Here is an 8,569-nt window from a genome sequence, read left to right as displayed (position 1 = left end):
GAGAATCGCAATTTCCCAACCCTCACACAATTATTTAATTTTGTCTATTTGTATAATCCATCGTCATATGTTTATTATAGAGTTTTACAAGGTTACCATCATAGGTTTTATTTCCATGTAGTACTGTAGCAAACGTTTTCTATATTTTTACAGTCTTCACAATTATTTTCGTTGACAAAATAGCATAAGAAATACTATATTAGAATGAATTAGTTGAAAGTGTTTAGCTCTAGGGCCAGAAGACTTCTGTGTTGCTGGGGCGGCCTCACGGGAGAGCGTTTGCCCTCGGAGCTGTGTCCTGTCAGAATGGGCATCACCCAGAGCGGGCCGGCACCGTGTATAGGTGTGGACCTGAGGCAGGCAGGCCAGAACTGATAAGCAGATGGGTGGTGATTGTGAGAGCAGCATGCAGGGAGGAAGTCCACGTTTCCAGTGTTTCCAGTGTTGTGGGGTTCCCATGGCACCTCCTCATGGCTCTGCCTGGTCTTGAGTGTCCCTGGCGAAGGAGAAAAGACACAAGGGCCAGCCTTTACATACATGATCTCATTAAAGCTTCACAGCAGTCCTGCAGACATGTGGTGTTATACCTATTTTGTAGATGAGAAAGGAGGGCTCAGAGAGTCATTTGTCCAAGGTCAAGTAGCTATTCTGTCAAAAAGCCAGAATCTTGTTTAGTTCAATCTGCCTCTAAAGCTTGTGCACTTTCTCCTGGAACACGCTACCTTACTGGTGGAAACTTAGTATAAATCTACGCTTTGAAAAGTTACAGCAAAGAAACTTGACAGTTCTGAGATATGACCTGTGCATCTCATAGCAGGCCGGGAGCTGCCAAATGCTTCCCCAAGTAAGCACTCGGTCATGCAGGGTCACTGTCGGGAGTGAGGAAGCTGTACAGGCACTGGTTACAGGTTCAAATCCTGGCCCGGCCTCTTACGTGCTGGAGAAGTGAATTGGCCTGAGCCTCAGTTTCTTCATCTATAAAATGAGGAGTGACGCTCCCTGTCTTACCCAATTGCGAGAATCAGCTGAGAAGGGATAAAGTATGCAGAGTTCTCACATGGTCCCCAGCACACAGCCAGCTCTCAGGAGGTAGTAGGTGTCAGCGTTTGGTCATGGCCTCAGTCTGAGACTTAAAACCTGTCTGCCAGCAAATTGCCTGGTGTCTCAGAAATGTCACCAGAGCTATGTGCCGGGAAGTCTCGTCTGCAGATGAAAAGCCGAGCCTATGAAAGAACCACGGGGTGTCTTACCACCCAGTGAAGACGAGAGGAAACAGACGCTGGTGATGAGACCTTTGATGGCAAAATCTGTGGCATTCACCTAAGCAAGCAATGGGAATGGGATTTAGAAGGCAGAACCAGGTCAGACGAGAAGATCGATGTCACCCGGGGAGCTTACTGCAGACTCTGGCCATTCTCTCAGGGGGCCTCATTTGATGTACTGTGGGGCGGATGTTAAACAGGCTGAGTTTATATAGAGAGATATATCTGGACTGTAAAGTGCGCGTGAATCGGGCAGCGGCTTGCTCATCCATCCTAGACACTTATGCAACAAACCCCAGTAGCCAAGTATGCAGTTAGGGTTTTTTTTTCCCCTGGGGTTTGATCTCTCCTTACGCTGATTTTTGTTTTATTTAACATAATGTTCAACTGCTGCCACTTTCACCTGGGGATGGCATGCTTCTAAAGGAATTGTTTTCTTCCCAGGCTGCTGGCTTGTGTCATCTCTGAAAGTGAAGAATCGTGCTAACTTCAGCTGCTCAGTGTCAGACCCAGGGGTGCTATGTAAACAGTTTTTCCCTTTATTAGGCATTAAGAAAAACTAGGTCGGCCACAGTGCATTAAAAAAAAAATTAATAAACATATAGCAAGGGCCAGCAGCCCCCCAAGGGCCCGTGATGGGCAGAAGCTAGATGCATTCCTCTCGGTTGGACACCTCACAGCTCACTGACCTCATTCAGAGCCGCTACCAGGTGGATGAGCGTCTGGTCCTGCCCTGACCCAGCTGAAGTGGTCTCAAGAATGCTATCTCCAGGCTCCCACGTGATGCATCAAACTGGGTTAGTAAAAGCCATTCTCTTCCCATCGTTTCCTCACTTAAATCATTTTAAGTCTTCAAAATCCATAAATCCAACACCTTTTGCCCGAGCTCCGTGCATTCGATGGAGCGTGTCTGTTGCGGGGTCATTGTAGAGGCACCTCTTGCGGGCTTTGGGCGTTATCTTGCAGGCTTTGGGCATTATCTGGACGTCATCTGGCCTCTCTCTCCAGCTCCAGCCAGGGCAGCACCGCCACAAACCTGGCTCCTATTTTCAACATCACCAGGGAAAAGAGTTCCTCTGGGAAAGCTGAGTCTCACATTTATCCTTCAGTCCATCTGCTGCTATTGTGGCTAGATAGGAAGATTCCATGATATGGAAGCTTGAGCAGCCTTAAATGGGTCTGGGAGACTGAGCTGACAGGCCTCTTAGCACAGCCTGTCGCGTCAGAGGATGGTGGACTTGCCATCCTGCAGCTGTCACGTTGATGCTGATCAAATTCCAGTTAAGCCACCTTGTGACACCTCAGTTTCCCAGTGAACCCTCTGAGTGGTGTTACACTCTTCCCCACTTGGGTAAAATGGCATTGGGACAGGTAGCCTAAGGCAAGGAGTGCTTTTTGCGCTTAAGAAACAAATGTCTATTAGCAGTCAGACATCTTCGGATGGACGGTAGAAAAGCTGAAGCTATCCAAGATAACATCAGGCTTCAGAGGAGAAGACGTGTGGAGAAACCGACCGCCTTGTAGCCCTATAACCACAGAAGGTGAGTCCAAGTCTTGCTGTGTCCCACGTCCTGCCTGAGTCCAGACACTCCTGCCAAGGAGGAGACCGTTCTCTTTAAAAAGAGCAATTGAACACATCTACCCATCACAGCACGTCACTTTCAAAAGCAAATTATAACACTAAGCTACACCTGTTATTTCCCAGTGGATTTCAGTTTCGTTAGTTAACATGTGAAATGTTCACGTTTGGTGATGCCTGGGACACGTGACCCACATGTGGACAGAGCAATTAAGGGCGGCTGCTTGGGAATCAGACCAACGTTAGACTCCTGGCTCTACATTGGTCAGCAGGGTGACCTTGGGCACATTATTTAATCTCTCCACACTGCTGTGTCTCATCTACGTAAGGGAAAGAAAAAGCACCTCACCGCGTGTGGGTGTAAGGGCTGAGCGACGTCATGCGTGTAAAGTGCTCAGCGCCCTATAACACTCGGTGGTAACAATGGCTCACAGTGTCTGCTCATGCTGTGCCCAGCACCGAGCTTTACGTGGACTGTGTCATTCAGTGCTCACAACCGGAAAAGGTGCCAGGCACAATGATCACTGCCCTTCCACAGAGGAGGAAAGTGAGGCTCGCTGAGGGTCAGCCACTTGCTCTAAGTCACAGATGGGAAGCGGTGGAACTAGGAGCCAGGTAGTGCTTCGGCAACATATGCCACCCTGCCTTAAAACGTGGGAGCCATCGTCGTTATTCTGCCACTGATATCTCATCCTGCACCTTTTCTTGGTCCACGGAGGGCCGCCGTGCGGAGGACTTTGCAGAGACCCTCTCTCGGTCCCCTGTAGGACCCCTAGGACCATCCTCACAGAGACGATGTCACCACCTTAGCAGCCCCAGCCTTAACCATCTGAACCCTCCAAGCAGGACAAGTGGAACCTAGCTCTTCAGGTGATGGAGTTCAGAGAGACTTCCTTTGGATTTGGGGGTGGGTGAGGAGAGCCAAATGGCAGGGCTCCAACTCTGCCCTGCTTCAAGGGTTTCGTTCTTACCCTGAGCCACAGAGATGAGGTTGGAGGATTCCTGGCTGTCCCGTCACTGTCCAGCCTTTCCCTCCATGTTGGAGGCTGGCTCTGAGAGCTGGGTGGAGCTGTTCAGGAAGGCTCTGCAAAGCCCATTCCAGTGGCCCAGGACGAGTTGCCCAACCTGTGTCGCAGCCACTGGCTCCAGCATTTTGCTGACAAGCCAGAGGCTCTGATGCCAGGCTCCTTGTGAAGAGGCCCTCACTTCCCTGTTTCTCTGAGCTCCCACCCCCTTGTCAGTCACCCAGCGGGAGTAGGTTTCAGTGTATGTTGCACTAGATACTGTGCTTCTAACACAAGTAGAAACAGGCAGTCAGCTTGGTCGAAATAGGAAAAGCGGTACTCAGAAATCTAATTTGAAAGATAACACTGTAATGGTCTTCACCAGATACTGGGATCAGAGAAGCACGTGTCTTGTCTGTCCTTGAGGAATTCATTGTTTATTCTTTCACTCTTGACTTCATTGAGTCACAAGCAGAGGTTGTCTGTACTAACACTATGTGCTAGGCCCAGTGCCAGGAGACACAGAGATGAATGGGATATAGCCCGTGTCCCGGAGGGCCTCTGAAGAAGGGACAAGTGAAGAGAAGAGAAATGACGTTGGTCGGTGTAGCCCAGGCACTGACCCAAGTGCAGGATACAGGCCATCCAGCCTTGTGTGGCAGGCCTGTCCCCACAGGAGGGCCATGGAGCTCTGAGACACCTACTTTAATATCTTAGAAACAGCTTATCTTGTCCTGAAGTCACCCTCACCAACCAACCTTATGATTCTCTGGTAGATTCTTAGTTCCTGTATCCACGCCCTTTGCCATGTAACTTTTCAGGGTCCTCCCCTGTGACTCTGGGGTGAACCAAGGACCTGGCTTGGCCAATGGGATGTCAGTAATCATGAAGCAAACAGAGCCTTGAAAAGTGCTTGCACACCTGGGCTTGCCCTAGCTCTCGTACCTCTGCCCCCACCTGAAAACTTGCCCAGGTTAGCCTTCAGGAGGATGAGAGAGACATATGTCCAAGTGACCCCGGGCACCTCCGCCATGGGCAGCTGACAGGTAAGTGAGTCCAGTCAAGACCAGAAGAATAACCCAGCCAAGCCCAGTCCAAATCGCAAACCCACAGACTCATAAGCTAAAGAAATGCTTATTATTTTAAGCCACCAAGTTTTGGGATGATTTGTTAGGCAGCATTATTGTAGCAATTGATAACTGATACAGATGGTGATTGGGCTTTCCCAGGTGGTTTGCTTACAGAGAGAAAAAATACCTGACAAGTGACTACTCTGTCTCTTGGACAGGTGAACCTCTCACTTTAATGTTTTTTAAAATGTGGCTGCTTAGCATATCAGACTCTTGTGAACTTAGTATATCAGTCTCATATGGACACATGTAATTCCTCTTCCACTATTTGAACAGCGGCCGTAACAGCTAACATTTACTCAGTGCTTATTCTAGACACACATTGGGCTAACACTGGACATGCATCGACTCGCTCAGTTTCTATAGCGGTCCCGTGAAGCAGGTTGTACTGTTATCTTCATCTTGTCAATGAAGAAACTGAGTACTCCCGGATGGTGACACTGGCTTAGCGGTTGGACAGAAGTGAACAAAGAAACTGACATAGGACCCTCAAAAATCATGCCTCCTATTTATTTTTCCAAATAGCCATTAAGGAGAAAGAGAGAGGAATGGAGGAGAACCAGCAAAACAAGTTAGGCTCAGGAATTATGTCTAGGAATAGACTTTGGGTGGCGTGGCTAGTGGCACATAGAACTGACTAGAAACAAATCGGTTAGAAGCCAACTAAGTCTACGAAGAATTGCACTGCCAAGGGAACCAGGAGCCGGGGCTCTCCTCCCCCTCACAAATTAAAGTCCTTGACAGTTTTCAACTATAAAACAACCTTTGGACCTCCAACCACCCAACAACAGGAGGGAGCGTGTGCTACCCCCAAGGAGGGCATGCTCTGCCATGCCCATTTCAAATGTGGCCAAGGATGCCCAAGGGGGAAGCTCCTGGAGAGAAGAGCCAGGGCCAGGGTGAAAGCAGATGGGACATCTCTCCTGGGAGCAGAACCAGAGTCCATGAAGGAGGCTCCCTGCAGTTCTCTCCTGTTCCACTGCTGCATGGGGCGGGGCGAGGGGTGCACCTTTCTTGTCTTTTTAGTTCATGAGGGAGCCTCTCATGAACTAGTTCAAGAAGAGTCTCATTGGATGAGAAGAGACTGCGGCACCAGGTTCCCCAGAGACCCCGGGCTTTGAGCCAGATGCACGGCTGGACAGGACTTTGGATGGTGGCCCTTGAGGACAGTATGTGCCACGAGTGAGAAGAAACACTTGCTGGTTTGGCAAACGGAAGGGTGGACTGTGACAGCGACAATAGCATCTGCCCACCACACCGGTTCTTCCTGAGCCTGTAGGAAGACAGCATCCCTTGTAATAAGGCTGGTGCTATATGATTGACTGGCCAGCAGAATGTGCATGAACGTAACGAAAGCCACTTTTAAGCCTAGTCCTTAGAAACATCCTAAGTGATCCCCAGCCTGCGGTTACCCTGCTCCAGATGTCCAAGCCACATGTTCCTGACGGGGTGGCTACACAAAGGAGGTCGGTCACCTAAACTCTTTCAAACTGTGTCAGTGAGACATGAATCTTTACTGTGTCAAGACGGGGGGATTTCCTGCCTTATTCAGTTCTTCATCCCAGCCTATTCCGTCCTGAGTAGCGCGTCTCGTATCACCAGTACATCTTACTGTAGTACATAGAAAACACCTTGGGCAAACTCTCGGTTTCTGTGCTCCAACCTCTACGATGCTCTTCAACCTCACCCTTCCACAACGCCTCTCACCTCAGGGCCTTTGCACGTGCGGTTCCCTCTGCCTAGAATGCTCTGTCCTCCCTTTCTCTCTTTACCTCATTGTCTTTCATATCTCAGCTCAGGTGGCCAGTTCCTCAGAGAAGCCTTCCCTAACCTCTCAATTTCAAATCCGTCTGGTGATTCTCTGATAAATGCCTGTCTCCCCACTGGACTTTTAGTTCCATGAGGACGAGGACTAGATCTATTTTTTGTTCACCTTTATATCCCTAGCGCCTGCACGTTGCTTGGCGCACACAAGGTGTTTCTAATTACTGAAGAGATGAGTAAAAATAAAAATTGATATGTCAATTCGATTGCAGAGCTCACAGCACAAGTTCCCAACAGCAAGAGCTGTGGGTCTGCAGGAATCAGAGGTCTCTGGGGCCTCCTGCTGTGGTGAGACCATCCCCTCACCCCAATCCCAACAGTTCAGAGTGCTTGAAGGATTGGTCCCCAGCTTTCCAGGTGGCTGGATGCCCTTGGATGGGGGAGCCAGGTTTTAATGAATTAGGGCTGTCTCACTGTGGAAAATGGAGAGCTCTTGGTTCTCTGCCCTGGCCTCTGGAAGACCTGGGATGTTAAAAGCAGCAAAGCCCCGAACCCAGGCATTCTTCAGGAAATGGACCCGGGAGTCCACCCACCACGGCGGAGGGTAAGCGTCTCGTTTCCCACAAGGAAGATGTGCTGCAGAAAGCAGCAATCACGGAACTGTGTCTGTGTGGGTGCTCCATACCACTCCCTCTCTGCTTTCTCCCCTGGTGGCCTTCTTAGAGTCTCTCCCCAACACACGCACACACGCTCCCTGCCCCACCGTGTCCTCAGACTGTTGTCCCAGATAGCGATGTTCTCTGCCTTTCTCATGTACAAGGAGGGAGGTAACACTTACTGTGACCACCCAATAAGCTGTGCTTTCCCTGCTCTGTCTCATTCATACTCACCTCCCTTCAGAGGAGGCTGCATTATCCCATTTCTACATGAGGAAACCGAAACCCAGAGAGCCTTGCCACACTCACACAGCTAGGAAGCAGCAAGACTAGGTTTAAGTCCAGTTCCCCTAGAACTTGGGTATTTCCAACACCCCCTTGTCCCAGACCGATCCCGTTTACTTCTTGTCATCGTGAATTTTGCCATATTCATGTGCCGTCTATACTGATATTTACTTACTATCTTCCTTAAGCTGAGTACCTTTTTTATTTAAACAAATGAATTTTAAAAGGAAACTTTTCACCACAACTATAAATGGAAAAATTGTATCAATAGTGTCACTTGCCAAAATTAAAAAGGTAACTATAAAAACAAATACATAAAATATTACTGAATTTTTTCTAATGTTTTATGATCAAAAATTTCAAACATACAATGTCAAGTTTTAGTGAACAACCTTATATCCATCACTTAATTTGTTACTTTATTTGATTCATTGGGTATCTGTCCATCTTTCCATCCCTCTCTCCATCCCTCTCTCCATCCCTCTCTCCATCTTCTTTTTGATGCATTTTAAAGAAAATTACAGACATCAGAATGCTTCCCCTAAATACTTCAGAAGTCATTAACTAGAGTTCGATTTATTTAAAGCTTTTTTCTTTTGCTCTAAAATGTACATAAAATGAAATGCACACATATTTGAAAAATATTTTTATTTTTCAATTACAATTGACATACAATGTTATATTAGTTTCAGGTGTAGAGATGCACAAATCTTAAGTGCACATTTGCTGATTTTTAACCAAAAAGATGTACACTTTGACAACCAAATTCCTATCAAGACACAGAAATTACCATCACCCTAGAAAGTTCCCTCGTGCTCCATCCCAGTCCCTCCCCATAATACACTGCCCCACACGCAAAGCAAACATATCTCTGATTTTTTTTCCCACC

This window comes from Rhinolophus ferrumequinum, chromosome 11 (assembly GCF_004115265.2).
Source record: "Rhinolophus ferrumequinum isolate MPI-CBG mRhiFer1 chromosome 11, mRhiFer1_v1.p, whole genome shotgun sequence".
Lineage (NCBI taxonomy): Eukaryota > Metazoa > Chordata > Mammalia > Chiroptera > Rhinolophidae > Rhinolophus > Rhinolophus ferrumequinum.
The sequence above is the reverse complement of the archived record's forward strand: the minus strand, read 5'-3'. Positions refer to the sequence as shown.